At 33.3% G+C, this 22469-nt stretch overlaps 1 pseudogene; it reads right to left on the bottom strand.

Annotated features, from left to right (window-relative positions):
• Window positions 1-4072: 4072 nt before the first annotated feature.
• On the bottom strand, window positions 4073-19249 carry LOC146922346 (protein FAR1-RELATED SEQUENCE 5-like; annotated as a pseudogene).
• Window positions 19250-22469: the final 3220 nt, after the last annotated feature.

Raw genomic sequence — 22469 nt, 5'->3', positions numbered from 1 at the left:
AATAGCTTCTTTCATTGCAAGATCTTGATCTGTTAGAATTGTTTGAGGATATTTTCCTTTGACAAAACTAAGAAAATTCTGAAAATTAATAAAGTAAATATAAAATAACTTACTAAAAACTCAAATTTAGAAATTGAGAAATGATAACCACAAAGAATTAGAAACATACCTTTATAGCCCATGTAAAAGTAGAAATCTTCTCATCTCGCAATAGAACACAACCAAAGAAAATGGAATTTCCATGGTTATCGATGCCAACCCATATTCCAAGTGGCATGTCATAATGATTTATTCTATAGGCGGTATAAAAAACAACCACATCTCCAAATGCTTCATATGCTCGAATGGAATCACCAAATGATCAAATAATATGTTCCAACTTGTTATTCTCATCTATTGAAAATTCATACCGAAATCCATCATCTACATCTTTCAAACTTTTACATAATTTGATAACATTTGAAGCATCGAACTCTTTACCAACACCACTTTGAGATTGGATAAAATTCCTATTATCTTTCTCCAAAAATGGTAGATTTCCTGCATCTACTTCTTTCTCTAACTTAAGCACTCTTATTATTAAATTTACAGAGCAACCAGCTTTTGACAACAAAAGAATGCGATCTTGATCAACAATTGAAATGTTTCGATAAGCAGAAGAAATTGAACCTCTTTATCATCTAATAATTCATGGTTATGATTATTATTGAAGTATTTCATGACCCACTTGTTCTCCAAGTTAATTGTGGTTATATTTACCAACAATTTTGCACCACAATTACATCTTGATGACTTTCGTTTTCTTTGACCTTCCACTTCATTATTTTTGTGTAGACTAATAGAACCACCACGATGACAAACAAACTCTCTTTTATAAATGCCTAATGGATTATCCTCTGATCTGTTGTATAATAGATTTGTAAACATGATGACTTCTAATTGAAAAATCATTTTTCGTGCAAACAAACAATAAAAGTTGTAAGCCTCTTCATCAACCGTTAAATACCTTCCCTTCATAAGGAACCGAATCATCAATTTGATTGGCTTGAGGCAAAGGTCCATGTTGTGGCTCTTGAAAGGTCGTAGAATCAATGACATCATCATCTTCATATACTAAATTGTTATCTCCAAGAAGCTCATGAACACACTCATTTCATCCCTCAATAGATATAATTATCTCAATTCAAATCTGAATAGTAGTATTTAAAATTAAACAAATCATTACTTGGAAAAAATAATTATAAATTACCCAAAAAGAGAAGAAAACATATTAACTTCTTGTATAATCTAGAAAGGGAAAAACCAAATAATATAGCAACTACTAACCATGCAAAAGAAAGAAGAAGAAAACGTTGAAAAAGTATACAAAACCAAAAGGGAGAAACCAAATACTAACCTTTTCTTGGCATGCGATTTCACGTGAAATTGAGCAGCAAAGGAGATGCAAAGTTGAAAAACATCGGTAATTTGAGCAGCAAAACCAAAAGACAGAGAGAATAAAGGAGAAGCTAGAAAGAGAAGAGGGAGATACACGAATCGTAAGTGGAGAAGAAAAATTAGAAAGAAAAAAAAAAGAACAGTTAATTACCTTTTTGTCCTTCAGTTTAGATTGGTCCAAAAAACAAAATCATGGGCATTTGTATCCAAATAAAAAGGTGATGGTTGCTAAAATAGACCTTCATGAAAATGAGTGGGCCTATTGTAACAAACCTCATATATATATATATATATATATATATATATATATATATATATATATATTATTTAGATCAAGTAGTCTAGTGGCTAGAAATTTAAATTTTCAAGTGAATAAATCGAATGTCAAGATTTTTAATCCCGACTCTACATATATTATATAATGTCTCTACTCACGATGAGCAATTTGTTTGTGTGTGTGTGTGTGCCTATATATATATATATATATATATATATATATATATATATATATATGTATATGTATAGGGGATGTTTCAAATGAGAGGGATTTTTAAATGAGAGGGTGAGAGGATTAAATAGTGGCCATTGGATTAGATAGATGGATGTGATTAAAAGAGAAGATTAATGAGTCATGTGACTCTCTTCTCACCAATTCTGAAACGCGCGTTCCTTTCTCTCTTCTCTCCAATTTCGAAACGCGCTTTGCTTTCTCTCTTCTCAAACTATTTCTGAAATGTTCCTTCTTTCTTTCTTTAAACCTCATCGTTCTCTCTTCTTTCTTTCGAAACGTTAATATGGTGATTCCGACGATATCTCGACAACCAAGACTCAAATCCGGCGATGCCTATATTGTTCTTGTGAACTTTTACATCTGTTGTTTCGTTATTAACAGTGGGAAATTGTTTCCTGATTCAAACCCTAATTTTGATCCATTTTTTCCCAATTTAATTCAATACCTTAATTTGATTCACTTCTTCCCAATTTAATTTGATACCCCAATTTTTCACATATTGTTCTGTTTTATTATCAAATTTTCGTGTTTGATTTTTGTTTGGGTGAATCACTTAGGTTCACTTTAGAAGGAAAATTGGAAAGGAACTTTGATTGGCAAATTTGAGTTTGATATCGATTCAATATTATTCAAAAAAACTATTAACTACTTTTTGAATTCATGTGGATTTAGGTTCAATTTTCAAAGTGGATAAGATGATGGCAATGTGAGAAATGGATTGGATGTGCTTGTGGTTACTAGCTAACAGACATAAAGGTCAAGCATGGATGATTCTCAAGACAATTTATATGCTAGACAACAGACAAAGAGTTAGAAGAAATTGAAGAAGAACAATAAGAAAACAAATTTCATTTAGAATAGGCATAGTTATAGATATTGTTAGAGTTTTCTTGTCTGCAACATGTAATTTCTATTTTGTGATGTGATACTTTGTATTGTAAGCAAATTATATATTACATGAAATGAGATGAGATTCACAAACCATGAGTTCAAAGCAACATTCACTTCTTGGTTACTTGGTCCCGATTGAGAACACATTATGTTGTGTTTTGATACTAATTTATGAATGTTTAATATTGTAACTCATTATTCATTTTCATTCTTATTGTTAATAATGCCTCGCATAGAGCATATATACCAGTGTGATGATATCAAGTAATACCCTTAAATCCAAGAACACTCATTAATGGCTATGTGAACTCGACAAACTAGATTAGCTTCTCGCTAATTCAATATGTACAATTACTCGTAAAGTTAGTGTACATAAGTTTGAAACTCGGCATGAATTAAAAGACAATTTAAATTACTTAACTATGAAAGACTTTTAACATGAATATTAATAATGCAAAATTTGTTACGGTTATACCAATACCGATACATAACTATCAAAGCATTGACTTATCTAACTATCAAAGTCTTATAAAATGTTATCTAACAACAAGTGCAAAAGGCCAAGATTACAAAGAGCCAAAGTTGGCAAAACAAATACACCACTTGCAAGGCTCGCATGGCAGCAAAAAACACACCCCGAGAACAAAATACAACCGCCGATACATAGCAAAAAATAGCACAAACTCGATCAATGGCAGAAAACACCCCGCCGAACAAAATTGTCGCCCACCAAAACACACTAAAATGTTGTTACTTTATTCTAGTTAATTTTGACATAAAAATAGGCATTTTTTATGAGATGCATAAAAGTAGGCAAACCATAATAATAGGAGTAGTACTTGGTAACCGAAATTCTACATTCACCAAAATAAGTTACCGATACAAAATAAAATTCTACATTCACCAAAATAAGTTACCGATACAAAATAAGCCAAAGATGATCACAAACCGAAATTTCGCATTAAGAATTTTAAGTTACCGATACAAAAATATGCCAAGATGATCACAAAACCGAACTTTAAAATCATATCAAAAAGAACAGAAGTGCCATTCATTCTTCTATGTCATTCATCTTGTTTGTCTAACTTCCTTCATCCTTCTTCTATGCCATTCTTCCAATCCTAACAACATCAAGTAAAAATATGAGCACAAAAATATCAAAACAAGTGCACCATAAACATGAGCACAAAAAGATTAAAATAAGTACATTTTGAAAGGGATTTCTTACCGCAATTATGGAGATGATCTTTGGGGACAATTGCGGCTATCATGATGCACATACTCACCGCATGCCTTACAAAGTCTTGCTTTTTTTTGTTGCTGTTCAATAGCCTTCTCTTTGCCACCTTTGATTCTTTTACCACTACCTTTAGTCTTTGCAAATTTTGGTGGAAGGATTTCTACTTCGTCGGAATATTGGACCCAAGAATCAAATCATCTGTCCCGGTTCTCTTAGAACTCCCTTCAAATCCGTCCAACTATTTTTCCATGTTAACAGCCCCATTTAACACAAGAAGCAATTTTTCCTTATCTTTTCCAGCCTTCTCGACACGGCTATGTAAGTGGTTCCACACATCGTAAATGAGTTTGCCGTCTTCTTCCAAGACATTGTCACTATGTCAAAAATAGGTGTTCTGTTTGCAAACTTAGTCCACCTATTCACAATGTACTTACTTGGTATTTCATTGAAATTTTTTCCCTTTAAAACACAAAGTATGTGTCTACAAGGTATTCCTTCAGCCTGAAACATTTTACATGAGCAATTTGCATTGTGATTTGACAAGTTATACACAACTTCTCGAAGTTTACCATTGATCTCACTATTATCATATATATGAAATATTTCCATCCCATCTTCATCTTTCTTATTTTCAATCCCACAATCCACGCATGCAATCCATAATTCATGTTGAAATATATAAAAGTTCCCACGAGTATACACATCTCTTGCATGCCTCTCGATACCACGTTCCAACAATAGTTTTGGTTTAGAATGAATTGAGTTATTATCGGCTAGTAACTCCTTATGTCGTTGCGCTTCTATTGCCGAATCAAATCTCATCCAAAATTCAACCAAGTTAACATTTGGATTTAGAAAATTACCATAGAAAGAATTCTCGCTCGATCTTGATGTTGTTCTCAATATCCCCGCTTAAAAGTGTCTTTGAAATATGTTGGGATCCACGTGCTTCGAATCTCAAACATATGTGCCAACCATTTATTCTTTTCTAACTTAAACCTTGTCATCAAAAACGCCCAAGTCTCTTCAAACTCATTTGGTGTCTCTGAACCCCAAACACATGACTTGAAACTTTTGTTGAATTCATCCTCATCATACATGGAAACACCTACTTTTTCGTAAACTTTTTTCATGATATGCCACATGCACAATCTATGAGTAGAAGCATCAAACATATTTTCTATAGCCACTTTCATGGAAGGATCTTGGTCGGTTATTATAAGAGTTGGCTTATGTCCGCCCATTGCTTCCAAAAACTTTTCAAACAACCATACGAATGAATCACTTTTCTCATTTGTTATAAGTCCTACGCCGAAGGTAATAGATTGTCGATGATGGTTTATCCCGGTGAAAGGTGCAAAAATCAAATGATATTTATTTGTTTGATACGTAGTATCAAATGAAACCACATCCCCAAATAAGGAATAATTTTTCCTACAAATACCATCTTCCCAAAAACATGCTTCAATCGGCATTCTTCACCTACCTCATACGCATAATAAAAGCATGGATTAACTTCTTGCTTCCTTCTAAAGTAATCTATCAAAACATGTGCATCGAATCTTTATTCAAAGTCTTTAAATCTCTGGAATAGTTTTGAAGATCTCGCCTGCGTGCATCCAACATTTTCATAACCCCAACACTGTTCTTTTAATAAGTGGAAAGCTTTTGAAGTTCCTATATTTGCTCTACTACATGCATGTAATAAGCTTTTGTGAACTGAATTCACTTTCCTTGCGTACCTTAGAAACGGTCTCTTCATAGGTGAAGCAAGTGGATATGTATGGCTTTTATGAAATCGAGCTATCTCATACTTACCTTCCCCCATCCATTTGAAAACAACATTTGCATTGCATCCTTCTCTTGTTAAAGCCCTTCTTCTTCTAACCTTGACAAGTAGATTCACTTTGCTCTTTACCATCCTTCTTATTCGGCGAATAACCCTCTTTCGAGAAAACAAAATACTTCCAACGCTTCACGCCGTTTTTATCTATAATCGATGATGATGAACGCACACTAAATCCGACAGAGAGTGCGTATTTTTCGTAAATTTTTTTACCTTCGCTAACGTATCAAATACTTGTCCAATCGTAGCCTTTAATTCATCATCACAATTTGGCACACATTCATATTCCTAAAATTAACAAAATAAATATCTTCAATAAAATAATAGAAAGGAAAACATAATAAATAAAAGGGAAATGTTAACTTGTGCCCTTGGGGCATAAGTTAAGAAATCAAATGTAGAAGGTTTTTCTTGGAACATGTGCATTCAATGTCTTAAAAGTTGCAAAAGTTATACTTTCAATGTAAAATTTATTTTTAATTTCTATTTTAAGCTTCTTAACTTGTGCCCTAAGGGCACAAGTTAACAAGACCCTAAAGAAAAAGGATGAAACAAAGAATAAATGCACTCTTTTATCACAGCACAAGAAATGTGACGCAAAGCATTGCAAAATAGTAATATGATGCAAAACCACCTAAGATTACTGCAGGGCTTCTCTTTCAAATTCTACATATAAAATAGTGATACCAAACTAAGAAAAAAACTAGGAACAAAAGAAAGAAAAAAAGATGAAATGTTGTTACTTCAAAAGCAAAAAACAAAAAAATAGAACCAACAACCAAATAGAACCACGGGACAGAAGAGAACCAACAAAAAAATAGGAACAAAAAACAACTATCTCTTAGGAAAAAAACAACGAAACAAGAATAGAACAATAATGTTGAACTTCAAGCCAAACTAATTATAATATACCCGAGGAATTTGAAAAACAAGTTGATGTATCTTTGTCCATGGAGAATGATGAACATAACTCAATAGAAGTGCAAGTTGTCCAATTCAAACCGATGTATTTGGTTGGAGGTGAAGTGAGAGGGAAGTGAGAAGGTCAAGAATGAGAAGAACATGGAACGTCATGCAAAATATGAGAGAAAGGAACGCGCGTTCGTAAATTGGTGAGAAGAGAGTCACGTGACTCATTAATCTTCTCTTTTAATCACAGCCATCTATCTAATCCTATGGCCACTATTTAATCCTCTCACCCTCTCATTTAAAAATCCCTCTCATTTGAAACATCCTTTATATATATATATATATATATATATATATATATATATATATATATATATATATATATATATATATACACACACACTCATAGATATGTATGTATGTATAAGCTTTTAAGCAATTTTAAATTAAAGTATATAAGTATTAATTTATATAAATAATTTGTACAAAAAATATGAATATAATATTATTTTGTATATTTTTTATATAAAATTTAAAATATATATTTACTTAATACCGATTCAACCTTAACACCTCGAACTCATAAGCATGTTGGTTCGATGATTGGTCCGGTTCGATTACCTTATTTTTAACAGAAATTATTACCTCTAAAATAATAGAAATTATTATAGAAATTAATCAATAAAGTTAATTGGGTGAAATCCCGAAATACCATCTCGTGAAACCATATGATATTTACCAATCGTGCAACACATTATCTCTTAGGTCCTCAACAACTAACGCATGATTAAGAAAGTTGACATAGGCCAAAGACACATGGTGTCGGGTTGTCACGTGTGAAGCCGAATAAGCTTGATACCTTGGAGTGGTTTGGACAAACCTAAATTGGCGCAATATGTGCTTGATGACAGTCATCTTACATTATTCTTAGCATGTTTTTCAGTCATTTTCAATAGATTTTAGCAGCAAAAAGGATGAGTATTAGAACAATTGCTTATTATTTCGGGACTTTTATAATGTTTTCTATATTTGAGTCTATAATTCTAGTTTTCCCGAAACATAGCAATTTTAAGGGGGTTTTGAACTAATTCACGAAGAAATCACGCAAGCCGGCACATATAAAACATTTGAAGAATTGTCAAGACTTTGGGAAGACTAAGAATGAAGATTCAAGAGGCCTCGGGAGACTTTATATATGGAGGAATTATGTTCCGAAGTTCCGAGGCAAGTTATTTGAAGACGAAGACCTAAAAACGACGAAGATTGGAGAAATTGGGCCCGAAAGCACACAAGAATGCGCCTAGGGCATGGAATTGCATTACCATGCGCCTTGGGCATTGCCAAAAGGCAATATGCTCCTTAAGCATATGTTGTGCGCCCCAAGCATCTCAAAATGCCTCGCACGTACGTAATTTTATTCGTTTTTTCCGGGTTTAGCCCGCGTTTTTAACCCAAACCTAGTTAGAAATCTCCACTATAAATACTAGCCTTCCTCATTCGTAATTTCTCGTTCAAAAGCGTGGCGCTTAAGAAGAAGACTACTTTGGAGCTTCGAGAGATAATCTATATTCTCCTTGATTTTGTAGGGTATGTTTTTATTTTTACTAATTTGTTTTTAGTTACCATGTGTAACTAAACCTTTTTAGGTTAGAGTTATAAGATGAACCTCCTGTATATTTTTGTTGGAGGGATTCGAAGAATCCTAAACCTTGACATACTATTACTTATTATCCAAAAACATATATACGTAGGGGATTCGATGAATCCTAACCGCCGATTACTTTTTTGCAACCAAAACAGTAAACTTGCTCTGTTGCTAACGAGATAAAAATTGCAAGTCTTTTTAACCCTTAACTTTTATACCGTCAAACTTATAAAAATAAGTAAAGCGAATTGTTTGGACGAAAGGACAATCCCCGTGGATACGATACTCTACTTATCACTTTATTACTTGGTTAACAACCGGTACACTTGCCATTCCGACCATCAATGCTCCAACAAATACAAACCATGTGAGGTTAGTATCTCATCCAGCCTTTAGTATAAGCCGATGTTCCAAAACATGTGTGTTTAGAGATGATTGCGGTATGCATATAAGACTCAATCAATACCTATAATTAGGGGGCGAGAGGTGGTAGGCGTAGGCTGATTATTATTAGGATTTTTTTATGTATTTTTTTACTATGATGATCATGATGTATTATTATGACATGTTCCGTACATTTTCCTATTTCTATTACATATACGTACGTTCGTTTTATATTATTTCTTGCGTTTTAATTTTACCATGTTCCCGTTAAATATTGGATGAATATGTTTAGGTATCAATTGGTTATTAGATGAAAATTTTAGAAGAATTTTCAAGTGGTTATTTGATGAAAATCTTAGATGAAAATGAAAATGAAAATGAAAATTGGTTAGGAAAGACACTGGAAAATGAAAATGACCTTCTCGGAAAATGGTCAAGCACGTAGCGGGCTAACAACCGCCGACTTCGGCTTCAACGGTTGTTAACAACGTGAGTTCCAAATGCCGTTAATTGCCGCCGGGGGACATTAATGTCATTTACTTGTGTCAATAAGAAGTATTCTATGTCGAAAAGCAATTTTCAATGAAAAAACTATTTCAAACCCATTAACATTTCATTTTTTCTAGATTTTTTTTCTATTGGACTTGCTCTACGTGTTTATTTTTGCACCTTAGGTTTTTCTCATACACCACCCCTTTTATTTCTTTTTCCCTAAATATCTCTCTTATGAATATTACTAAACCCTATCGTAACACCCCCTTGGTGCCCTACTCCCTCACTTTTCACCTTATTTTTTGTTGTGTATCGAGAGACATCACCCATTCTTCCTATTTGTGTTTTTTCATAGCCAAACCTTAAAACTTCACAAGTTAAATACAAGAAGTATAGGGGATCAGTAGCTAAATTTGTTGAGCTAAGGGATTTAATATGTTGAGGAATTTTTTTGACAAGTAATATGTTGAGGAGTTAAAAAAAAAGTAGAGTTCAAATTCTAACAAACGAGAAACTAACATAACATGCTAATATTTACCATTAAAAAAATACATGAAGTGTTAGTTATTGTAATCTCAGAAACATTTTGAAACTTTTTACAAAGACGTAAGGCATATGGTTTATTTAATACTTCCTCTGTTCCAAGTTATAACTCTTTTTTGTTACAAGTTATAACTCTTTTTTTTTGTCAAAAAAAATTATAACTCTTTTTGACAATTTCACAAAAATAAAAAAATGCAATTAATATTGTATGATGAGAAAGAAAAATTCACAAAGTGGCTTATAATTTGGAACGGAAAAAGTACACTTCTTGTATTTTTTTTAATGGTAAATACAAGAAATGAGGGTGTACACAGGGGTCGGCGGCCCCGTGAAAGTGCATCAAGGCGATTCGCACATAGCCTCTAACTTAGAGGGGCCTCAAAATTTGCAAAAAAATTAAAAATAAAAATACTTTTACCTAAGGACAAAATCCGTCACTAAATTGTATTTTTCCGTAGGTAAAAGTCTGAAAGACAACAATTGTCTTTCTCTTCGTTCTCTTATTTAATCTTTTGTTATTATTTGCTTCTCTAAGAAGCATATGCGCGGGTCGCGTAGATGCGGCAACAACCGCATCCGCAACCTCAATTTAAAACTATGTTTCTAACTCTCTTAGTACTATAGGTATGAAGTTAATTTGACAATTTCAATTATAATTTTCTTTTCTTTTCTTATAGACGTTATACAATGGATAGTTAAGAAAATTTGCAAGGATGCAATCCAACTAAACGTTTCAACTATAACTCTCACCAATAATAAAATTCAAACCTAATCCAATAAGCAAGGTTTTACAAATGAAACTCATATGACTTTTGGGCTAACTTTTCTTTCCTACAATTCAACCTATTACCTATGTATTATTCGGTTCAACTTAATTTCAAAGAACTGGACACACGCATTGAATATTAACACATAAGTACAACCATAAATTGCAAAACCTTTTCATAGGTATAAATTATTTAGATTGTCAGGTTAGATACAAGTCACTTACTTTGATTAAAATATCATACTTGCTGGTAGATATCTATCTAAACAAGCTTGTCTTATTGACTTGTTCTGAATCTAAATTTGGTCCAATAGTTTATTAATTAGTTTGGCCACTGCTTATTATAAGCCTGCTTGGAATTTCCCAATGGACAACATGGCCATAAACTCAATCAAGAATAGTTTATATACAAATTTCACTTGCTTTTTGTCTTATATTAATTAAAACTTAAGCAACTCAAATCACGTAGGTTAAGCATTATGTGAGCCTCACGGGAATAAGGAACTTAATGGAAATTAAAAAGTCTCACGGGAATAAGAAAAACTTGAATTTGGATCCCGTTTATTTTGAGGAAATATATTATGTTTTATTTTTAGAAAAGGAGAGAAGATAAAACACTAACTAAAAATGATAATGAAGCACGATACACTCTTATATAGCATTAGCAATGGATTGTTTTCTAATCAATTACACCATGCTGCTAATTGTTATGTTACTGCCATAACAAACTGTAGTTTCTAACTAACTAACTTCGTGTTCATGCTTGTAAAACACAAGTTACAACATGTGAGCTGTTTAGAGAAGTTGTCTACGTGGAGCTCCAAGAATACTCTAAAAATTAAATGAAAATATGTTGTTCGAACTAAAAATTTGAATCCCCTTAATGCCTCTTAAATGTCCCCTTTTATAACCCTTGATTTGTTGATTTAATGAGCCTTTCTTTGGTCACTCAAGCCCATAAAGTTGTGAACCGAGCCGCCATTGGTTCTCTGGTTCAAGTACGACCGCGCGTGAACTAGGTTGCAACTCGTCCGTATAGGGCGCGTGAAGTTGAGACGCGTTTTCGCAGACGTTGCTCAATTGTACAAGACACGTGGAATCGAGCATGTGTAACTTGAGTTGGGAACACAACAAGTTTGTCCGCGAGCTTAATTTGGGGTGATCTTGGTATGGTTCGTGTCACTTGAACATTCAAACCGGTATTAATTGAGGACAAGCCGAGTTGGCTTTGAATAGTCAAACCGGTATTGAGTGAGGCCAAGCCGAGCCGACATTACTTGAATAGTCAAACTAGTGTTGAACGAGGACGAGCTAGTTGACATAATTTGAATAGTCGGCCCGGTGTTGAGTGAGATCTTGTTGGTCGGTTAAGTCAACTATTACAAGTCACATGGTAAGGTCTCGTCCATGCTAGTCTACGTCCACCAAACGTCAAGTCGGTTAAGGCGTAAATGTTTGTTCTTTATCCGGTCAACCAATACCAGCCCACAACTACCAAGCGTCAAGCCTATATAGGTGTATACATTTGTTCTTTATTTGGTCGACCCATAGTCGTCCACAATCCACACCAAGCATTAAGCTTGTTAAAGAGTAGACGTTTGTTCTTTATCCGACCGACCTATACTAGTCCACAATCCACCAATAACTACTTTGTAATTGTACTAACCGAGTAATACTTGTTAGTTTGATTCAAACTTTTTGTCATGTCACTTTGTCTTGTTCCACCAATAGTACTCACAACTTTAATCTTTCTTTAGATTTGTTCTTTATCCGATCAACCTATACCGGTCCACTTCGGATAGTTAATTAGTTAAGGGTTACTTCGATAACTTGCAGTAAAAGTAACTGCAAGTAGTTATCACTACACTTTTCTAGCTAAATATTCTACGGCTTATACTTTAATAACTCCATCGACCTAGCTAGGGTTCCAGCACTACACACACGATCTAACTTGAGTTTCTCTTCAAAATTTCTCGGTTGTTGAACATACTTGATTAAGTTTCATTGTAAATAACTCTATTTATGTTAATTTAGTACTTATTTTCAGTCTAGTCAATAAATTTCTAGAAAAAGGTTGTTGAAACCAAATTAGCTGAAATATCAAAAGTTTACAGGAAGTGAAAAAAGGACAGTGAGTAATAAAGTGATAACACAATAAATTAAGTTTGCAATGGTTAGTTCAAAAGTTCACAGCAAGTGAAAAACGGACAGTCAAAGTTTGGTGTGAGTAAATGAAAACACAATAATTGATTTAAATTTGTACCCCCTGCAAATAGTTTAGTACCCATGTGGCAATTTCATTAACTGTGTACCATGTCAATGGAACTATACTGACAATATCTAATAAGAGTTGTTGCATGAACTATAGTTTATTTTTGAATATATAGATATATAAATATTTATAGAAAACAGGCATTAGATTTTGTCCTATCATGTGCAAATGTTCCCCAAATATATATATATTGTTCATATGCTTGGGTAATATATTATGTGGGTGCCATGTTGCATATGCATATATATAGCCGTCTATATGTCCCTCGCTTTATTAGCAAACCACGCACTTGTTTTTGTCTTATTAATTGACTAAAGTCTCTAAAATTAAATTCAATTCACGAGAGCTATGTTCCAACACATGTATTTCAAACACGTAAAAGGTTGGGATTTTGATTGTTTCTTTAATTTTATTTGTTATTAATTTGAGTGGAGTAGTGGACATTCTGGTCTACAATCTAAGCAATGTACGCATTGATCCACGTAGCTTAATTAGACTATAGATTGTACTAATATTAATAATGGGAGAGAAAGAAAAGAGAGGCACTTCACAATCACATGACTTAAAGCAAACTCCACCCTCATATACATCCAACAATTTAATTTTAAAAAATTGGGAGGAGTTGAAATTTTAAAAAGAATTAGGTAGTGTCACTTGGAGGACATGGAGGGGCTAAATTGAGTCATGCCCATATTGTTTAGGGAGTGCTAAAAATAGTGCTTTGAACAATCTCTAAGAAAGGGTTTTCCTACTTGAAAACTAAGTCACATTGAGGGTTTATCTTTTTATCGTTTTTGGATGCTTCCAAAGTAATGGTTACGAAAAGAAACAAAGATGATTAGAAAGTTAATGGGGTTTCTAATATGATAGGATCATGTCTCTTAATAATCACTAATTAGAAATTGTAATTTATTGTTTCATTGGTTAATTCTCCTTGATAAGCACATCTTGTGGGCCTAATCAGGATTTGGGCAATCTTACATGATAACATTTTCATATCACTTCAATCAACAACAAAAGAAAGCATGATTAATGCACTCTAAAAGTCATATTTTTAAATGGTAAATGTTAACGAATGCATCCGAGACACTCTTTAAAAAACATAAGCGATAAGTATTTATTAAAAATACGTGTATTCAATGTATTGAAATTTAAAATATTTAACTTTTAAAAAAATAATTTCTTATTTTGAAATACTTAAAAAACATCCAAAGACACTTGTTAGTAAAACTCATTTTTAGTTTATGGTGGAACCCATTACAACATGTTTTGAAGCAACAAAAGAAAAAGAAAAAGAAAAACAAACAGATTTATGGTGTCAAAAATAGTCTTTAACTAGACTTTGACACCATATAGACAAGTCACGTTGAAAAAATTAGGTTGAGATCGAGTACTCACCTTGTATATATAAGGTTGTTTAAAAAAGAAATAATCACGTCCCTCAAAAAATAAAAAATAATCACAAGTAAATAGTGGTAGATAATTTGTATCATTAACATGGTAATAAATTTGTCAAAATAAAAATCGTTAAAAAAAATACATGCATAGTGTGATTAAATAATTCTCTCACAACCCTAACTTCTCTTCAAACGGGAAAGTCCCACAAAACTTGCATTTGGTTCCAATGTGGGTGGCACCTTCCCATGTGTTTGATCACCTTACATCATCAGTGGAGAAAACCTTGAGTTCATGTCTATCAATTTTCAAACTAAGCTTGACTCCTCCTAACCCACTTCTTTCGTTTTTCCTATACACTTATCCCAAAAAGACAACTTTTCTTTTCTTCTCATTTTTCTAAACCCTTTTCAAATTAAGGTGTGTTGGTATTCTTGTTCCGATTTTTATATTTTAAAATTTTTTATTTCATAAGAAAAAATATCTTTTCATTGTTTATAAAATCACACTAAATATTTTACGTTTTATCACTAAAAATATTCAATATTTTATATTATAAGTAATAAAAATATAGAAAAAATAAATTTTATTTTACCGACACTTTTCGTAAATAAGATGTAGTTATTATCTATATTATATATAAAGAAAATAGAAGATTTTGGGTTCTCTTTTTCTGTTGTTCCAATTAAAGCTTTAAACAAATTTTTCTACAATAATAATTTTTTTTGTTGGTGTCATTAAAAAGATAAGAATTTACATTATATTTGCTATATTTTTGATATCATCGAATAAGATAAACATGATTTATGGGTTTACTACAATTTAAAATTCTGAAACATCTTTCACAAAAGAAAAAAATAACTCACAAACATCTAATCTCTATACACCCTCCGGTCACTATTATAAGCAAAAATCAACATTTTGGATTCATTCATTTAATGATGTATGTGGTCTATAATAAAGACCACACATCATTAAATGAATGAACCTACAATATTATTTTTTGCTTATAATAGTGACCGGAGGGTGTACTTTTTTTATCAAAATCATAATTTTATAAAAATCACCAATCGTAATTTCCATGTATTTCCGCAATAAAAAAGCCTATATTTTTATTAGTAGTTATAAATAATACAAAATAAGTTTTTTCTTTAAAAAAACAACTCATTTAGCTAATAATTAACGAGCGCTCCCGTGACACTATTTAACACCTTTAAATGGTAACCTTTTTTTTTATTTTTATAAAAATATGTGTAATCCGTGCATTAGAAATAGTAATATTTGACATTTTTATAAAATATGTTCTTCTTTTAGAATCCTTAAAGAGTGCCCCAGAGGCACTCATTGACAAGTGATGACATGTCATCTTACATTATTCTTAGCATGTTTTTCAATCATTTTCGGTAGAATTCACCAGCAAAACGAGAGGAGTATTAGAGCAATTGTCTATGATTTCGGGACATTTGTAATATTTTTTATATTTGAGTCCGTGATTCGTTCTTCCCAAAACATAACAATTTTAGGATTTTTTGATGTAATTCACGAAGAAATCATGCAAATCGGCAAAGCAAGACATCCGAAGGTTTATTTGGTCCTTGGAAAGATGAAGAATGAAAATTCAAGAGGCCTCTCGAAGACTTTACAAATGGAGGAATTATGTTCCCAAGTTCCAAGACAACTTACATAGAAGCAAACACCTAAAAATGCGAAGAAAACAACATTTTCGGCCACATAACACACTCGAAGTGCCCACCGCACGTAACGGGGTACCCGGGCGCCCGTAGTCGGCGGGGAAAGCACCCAAGCGCGTGGTTTGAGGCACCTAGTGACCGACAAAGTAGGCGGATGCGCCTAGCGCATAGGTTCGGGCGTCTGGTTGCTTGCGGGAAAAGTCATTATTTTATGATTTTTTGTGGAAGAAAGCTCACAATTTTAGCCCAAGTTCGGGTGAAAACTTTCCCTATAAATACCACCTTCTTCATTCATAATTTCTCATTCATAATTGGAGCAGTTCAAGAGGAAGGCGGATTCTAGGAGCTTTCGGGAGGAGTTTCTCTCTCCTCTCTCTCCAAGTATTTCTAGTGGTAAGTTTTATTTCTTTTGTAATTAGTTTTTAGTTATCATGTGTAACTAAATCTCTTTAGGCTAGGGTTCTAAGATGAACCTCTATTTTATTTGTTGGATAATTATTTAATTTATAGTCGTTTATTCGGTTATTTTCTATTTGCTATTTAGTTTTATTGTGGTGCGTAAGATTTGTCTACTCGGGAGCGCAACCCTAGTTTAGGCATTTAGATAGTGACAGGGGCCTAATATTGATGTTTATATTTTGATATTTATATCTGTCTATCTAGGAAGTAATTAGTTAGTAACTAGCGAAAGATATCGAAAGCGAGTTGACCTAGTAGTAAGTACTTTGGATGTGACATTACTAATATTGAGTAAAATATATATTGAACCTAGGATGTAACTAGTTAATAATTAAGGAAGCAAGCGACTTCAAGACTTAAATCAGTCCGGTAACTTCATTCTCCTCGCACCTTGGAAATGTAGACGCTAATAGGACCGCCGGTTGTAGAACTACCGAGAGGGAGATTGTGTTTTGTACTACTAAGATTCATAGATGGGAAAACCTTTGGGAACACCGGCCACCATACCTTTGGAAATTTAGGAACGCCAACTTAAGTTTATGTTCCAATTACCTATGAGGGAGTAAGACCCCACACGTAAGGACAACCATGTGATCAACATGTGTGACTCAATAGGCGAAGGGATAGTCCAAAATCAACCGAGAGAGTAAGGTCTCGCACGTAAGGATGACCGTGCGATCAATAGGTGCAACTTGACAAACCAACCATGTCTCGGCGGACTCATCACTTAGATAGTCTACTTAGAATAACTGAACGCGACTTGATTGTTAATTAATTCCACCAAATGAATAGGGGAGATTCAAAGAATCCTAGCTGCTAACAGTTCTACAACAAAAAACAGTAACTTGCTCTGTTACAAACGGATAAAAATTGCAATCTCTTAACCCTCAACTCCTTATTTTATTATTTTGTTCCCAAATAAGTAACGCGAATTGTTTGGACTAAACGACAATCCATGTGGATACGATACTTTACTTATCGCTTTATTACTTGATAAACGATTCAAGTACACTTGTCTAATCCGGCCATCAACAAGACCACTTTAAAAATTGTTTGTACTAGTATACTTGTTATACCCTAATTTTGGACCTAAAAATACTAACTCAATTTTTCTTTTCTTGCATTATAAGTCATTTGAACTGTCTCGATCAATTGCATCTTTCTCTCGCATTCTATTTCAATGTTATTTGCAAAATTTACATGCAAGGGTATTTTAGTCATTTCCTATGTCAAATTTCTCTCAGTCTTTCAAAATTTTGTTTGAAGTCCTTTCAAGTAGTGTGAATAAGTCTCTGTTTCATTCTATGTCAAAATCCATTTCAAAATTTGCATTTGAAGTCATTTTGAGTCGGCTTTTGCCCCTAGGGGCATTTTAGTCTTTTCATGTGTTAAAACCCTGTTTAAATTCTAAAAATTGTTTCTGAGTCTGTTCATTTGGTTTAAATAAATTCTTGCTTTAATTCTCTGTTAAAAAATCATTTTAAGATTGCATCCGAGTCATTTTGAGTCGTCTTAGTCCCTAGGGGCGTTTTGGTCATTTCACATAATATTTCGATTCATTTTAATCTGCTTTGTTGTTTTTAATCGTCTCGCTTTACGTTAATTTTCAATTTACTTTTTCATTTCAATTTTAGTTTTGATTTTCATTTCGGTCCTTGTACTTTTGTTATTTACATTTTAATCCCTTTTTTAAGTTTGTTAGAGTCCAAGTGCCATGTGTCCAAATGCTATTGGTCCTTAAGAGTTTGTTACAAGTCCAAGTACACATGGCATCACATCATTGGTCCAAGCATTCCCACATCACCTATAAATAGGTCAAAGTTGGTCAAGGTTCATTCAACTAATCATTTTTTACACCAATTTTTATTTTTCAACCATTTTTACACAAAACCACAATATTCATAATTATTTTTCCTCCACTTTCTCTCTCCTCTAACTAACTTCATCTTCAACCTCTAACAACCTCTAACAACCACCACAAACCTCCATAACCACCTCCAACCACCATCTCTAACCACCATAACCAATTTTTCCGCCACCTCTAACCACCGCGAAATCACCATAACATCCATCATTATCATCATCATCAACAACCATTTCGCCGCCATATTCAACGACGCAAACTTCCAATTCACAACCGAATTCGATACAAAAACTCTTCCAAATCCATTCCTCAACGGCACCGCAAGCTTCATCGCACATTCAAACAGTTCCAAAGTAATAATTCAAGACTTTCGGATTATGAAAGCAACCTCCAAGGTCGGTTCCGACATTCCAAATCCAAAGAAGATCAACGAATTGGAACGGTGAAGAGAAGGAAACAAACCGCTTGCAAGCTGCAATATACCGAATCCATTTCGCCATAAGCTTCGAACAAAGTCGATCGGAAACGGGGACGAAGAGTCGAAGCGATTCGAAGAAGAAAGGTCGAATGTAAGGGATATAGCGAAACTCGCTTGAGAAGCAACGAAGCTTCAACGTCGTAGCATCAATGTCCGGATCGAAATCAAAACGGAGGTGAGTTCATGTGGCTTCGAATGTTTAAATCTTGTTGCTTAGATCTACTCTCATCCGTTGTTTTTCGTCGAAATTCGAGTTCATATTTGAGTTCTAGGAAGAAAAGGATATTTGAAAATGGATCCGGATTTTAAAAAATGCGGTGTTTTTACATTCCGTGCGGCGGCGCCGCCCGTTGGGCCGGCAACCACCGCGTCGGCGTGGAAAGACTCGCCGGAGAAGACAATGCGGGCGGCGGCGCCGTCCGCCATTTGGGGAGAGAACGTAGGCAATCTTTTTTCGTGAGAGAGAAGAAGAATTATGCAATGTTTTTTTCAACACAACCCAATCTTATATGCTCAACCCAACTCATGACCCGTTTTCGATCCATACCCATAACCCTGCCCATCTCTCCGGGCTTGGGCCTATTTCCCCTGCGGATTGTGTTTTACTCCATTATCTTCTTGCTGTTCCCACACCATTTCTTGCTATTTGCGCCGTTTGTTTCATTGAAAATCTTCAAGAAAATTCCTAAAAAATGTTCAAATAGTTTGCTTGATTTTTTTTGATGAATCTTGATGAATTTGTATGTTAAATATTCATCAAAAAATGAGGAAATATTTTTTCCCCTTGTTGATTCATTTTCTTTTCCATTTCGTGTCAAAAATCTTGTTAAAATTTCTAAGATCTTGTGAACTCTCTTGCAATCATGCTTGATGTTTAACACCAGTCTCTTATGATATTTTGACATGAAAAATGGATAGAAAGCATAAGTGATCTTGTTTGTGATGTTTGGTACTTCTTGTCAATTTTTATGAAGTTTTTTGTGTGCTTTTGATTCTAATATTTTGCCACCTTGTGTTGATACTTCATATGCAAATGTGTAATGTATTTACTTCTGAAAATTGTGTTTGTTTGGCCATTTTGAAAGTGCAAGTTGTGAATTTCTTGTTTTGTAAGTAATGTGTATTGTCACCATGAGAAATAATGTGTAAAATGGATTTGAAAATGTACTATAAGTCTTGGCTCATACTTGTCCTTATGATTCTCATAATGTGGCTGAAATGAACCATTTGAAAAATACCCTTGATATGAGAATTTTAAGTCTTAAATTTGCTTTGACGTTACGGTAATTTTTCAAGTCCATTTTCCCATTTTGTTGGCTAAAGTTTTTGTTACTTTTTAGTTAAGTTTTGCTCATGTTGTTATGCAATTTCCACTTGCTTTATTTTCCATATTATATCTTGTATTGCTAATCTCTTTGTTTCATGTTTCATACATTCATAAGCATCCCACGCTTCATCTTCCTCTCCATCTTATTTCTTGCACTTTAAGTTTCAATTTCATGCAAAAATTAGAATGTAACTCTTAGGAATTTTGTAATATTTTTTCTTATGCCATTTCTTTAATTCTTGCAAGACCATAGAATGTATCTAGGCCAATGATGTAAAGGACAATGGACTCTAATAATGTACACCGACACAAGCACCGACACATGCACACACACCACTTTAGGTATATAGCTAGAATATGCATGTTTAGATGTATGTTTAGGATTGAATGCTTTAGATGTATGTTTAGGCTTTATACTTAGAAAAATCAATTTTCCAAAAAATGTGAACAATATCACTCAAACCTTTTTTCATAATAAACCTTGGGATCAAAATCCCATGGAAATTTCCTTTTTCATTTTCTTAATCAAATCTCAATGAAAAATAATCATACTTGACTTCTTTTGCAAAATGACTAATTCAACCTCACAATTTCATAATCTCATGCCCTTGAGGCCTCTCAATCTCCATTCTTCAAACTCCATTTTCAAACTTAAAATCAACCAACAAAAACAAAAACATTTTTTGGAAGAGAACTACGGTGGATTTGATCCCTTAAACAGTACGTAGGCAAGGAACAAAATTCCTTCAATTCAAATAAAATAAAAATTCAAACACCTTCTTCTCCCTCCAATTCTTCACTTAGTAAACTCTTAGGTGTAAATATCACTTTCAAAATAGCATTTAAAAATAAAGCGCGCGCGTAGAAATTAAAGACGGTTCCTATAGGATACTATAGTCGTTATGGGTGCCTAACACCTTCCCGTAGCGAAAACAACTCCCGGACCTCGATTCTCAAGGGTTTTGCTTACTTTTTCCCTTCCCAAGAAAAATAAGATATCACCGGTTAAAAAGGTTCAAACGTAATCAATGTTTGACACCCGAAAACCAAGATAAAACAATACTCAAGTGTACCGTATAATTTGTCATGTTTCAACAATTTTTGAGCATGCAACACTTTTAAATTCCAGCTTGCAACTACAGTTACTTCTAAAATGGCAAAGTGAGAATATATATAGGGTTTTGCTAGAAGACACCTTTTATGAAGGTGTCTTTTAGCAAGTTACTCTATGAGCATAAAAGGTGTTTTTTAGCAAGTTATTCTATGAGCATTTGCTAAAAGACACCAACTAATTTTTTGGAAGATATCTTTTAGCAAAGTTATAACTAAAAAGTGAAAATCACATCTTGAGGTTTGCTAAAAGACACCTTCATAAAAGGTTTCTTCTAGCAAAACTCATATATATATATATATATATATATATATATATATATATATATATATATATATATATGAGTTTTGATAGAAGACACCCTTTAGTTTTTTTGAAGGTGTCTTTTAGCAATTCGCACCTCAAGGTGTGATTATCCACTTTTTTGTTATAACTTGCTAAAGAACACCTTCATAAAAATTAGTTAGTGTCTTTTAGCAAATGCCTGTAGAATAACTTGCTAAAAGACACATTCATAAAAGATATCTTCTAGCAAAACCCATATATAAAAACTTGAACAACATAATACTCGAGTAAAAGAGCATGCATGTGTTTCTTATAAATGCACAAGTGATGGATCATTGTTGATAAATGCACAAGTGATGGATCATTGTTGATACCCTCATGAATAAATATTATAATAATTTGAAAAGATTTTGGAAAGATATTAATATAAAGGGTCATTCTAATCGGTGCCTCCGGAGCACTCGTTAAGAATACCAAAAAAGGAAGTTATTACTAAAAGAAAATCTTTTTTGACCTTTTATGTATTAATTACACAATTTTCAATGCAATAACTACTATATAATTTCCTTTTTTAGTATCCTTAACCGGTACTCGGGGACACCCTTTAGCATTTTCCTAATATAAAACATATAATAGTGGTTATTAAGCATGAGTTATTGCATTCAAAAGAGAAAGAGTCAAAATCTTAAATAATTTTGACTTATTTTCATATGATATAAATTGTTAAAAGGAAATTTTTAATTTCTCTTCTTATTGATTCCAAAATGTTGTAATAGAACTAAAGATACATGTAATCCCCTTTCTCCCTCTCTCTTTTCTCTCCTTCTCAAACCCTAGCCGTCACCCATTTTTTCTCCTTCTTCTTGTCGTAGGGGTGATTTAGGGTCAATTTTGACCCAAAAATCACCTCTCCGAGTTGTTTT

The sequence above is a fragment of the Medicago sativa genome, chromosome 5 (genome assembly GCF_051527215.1).
Source record: "Medicago sativa cultivar Bolivia chromosome 5, Bolivia_mono, whole genome shotgun sequence".
Lineage (NCBI taxonomy): Eukaryota > Viridiplantae > Streptophyta > Magnoliopsida > Fabales > Fabaceae > Medicago > Medicago sativa.
This window is presented reverse-complemented; position numbering and strand designations above follow the sequence as displayed.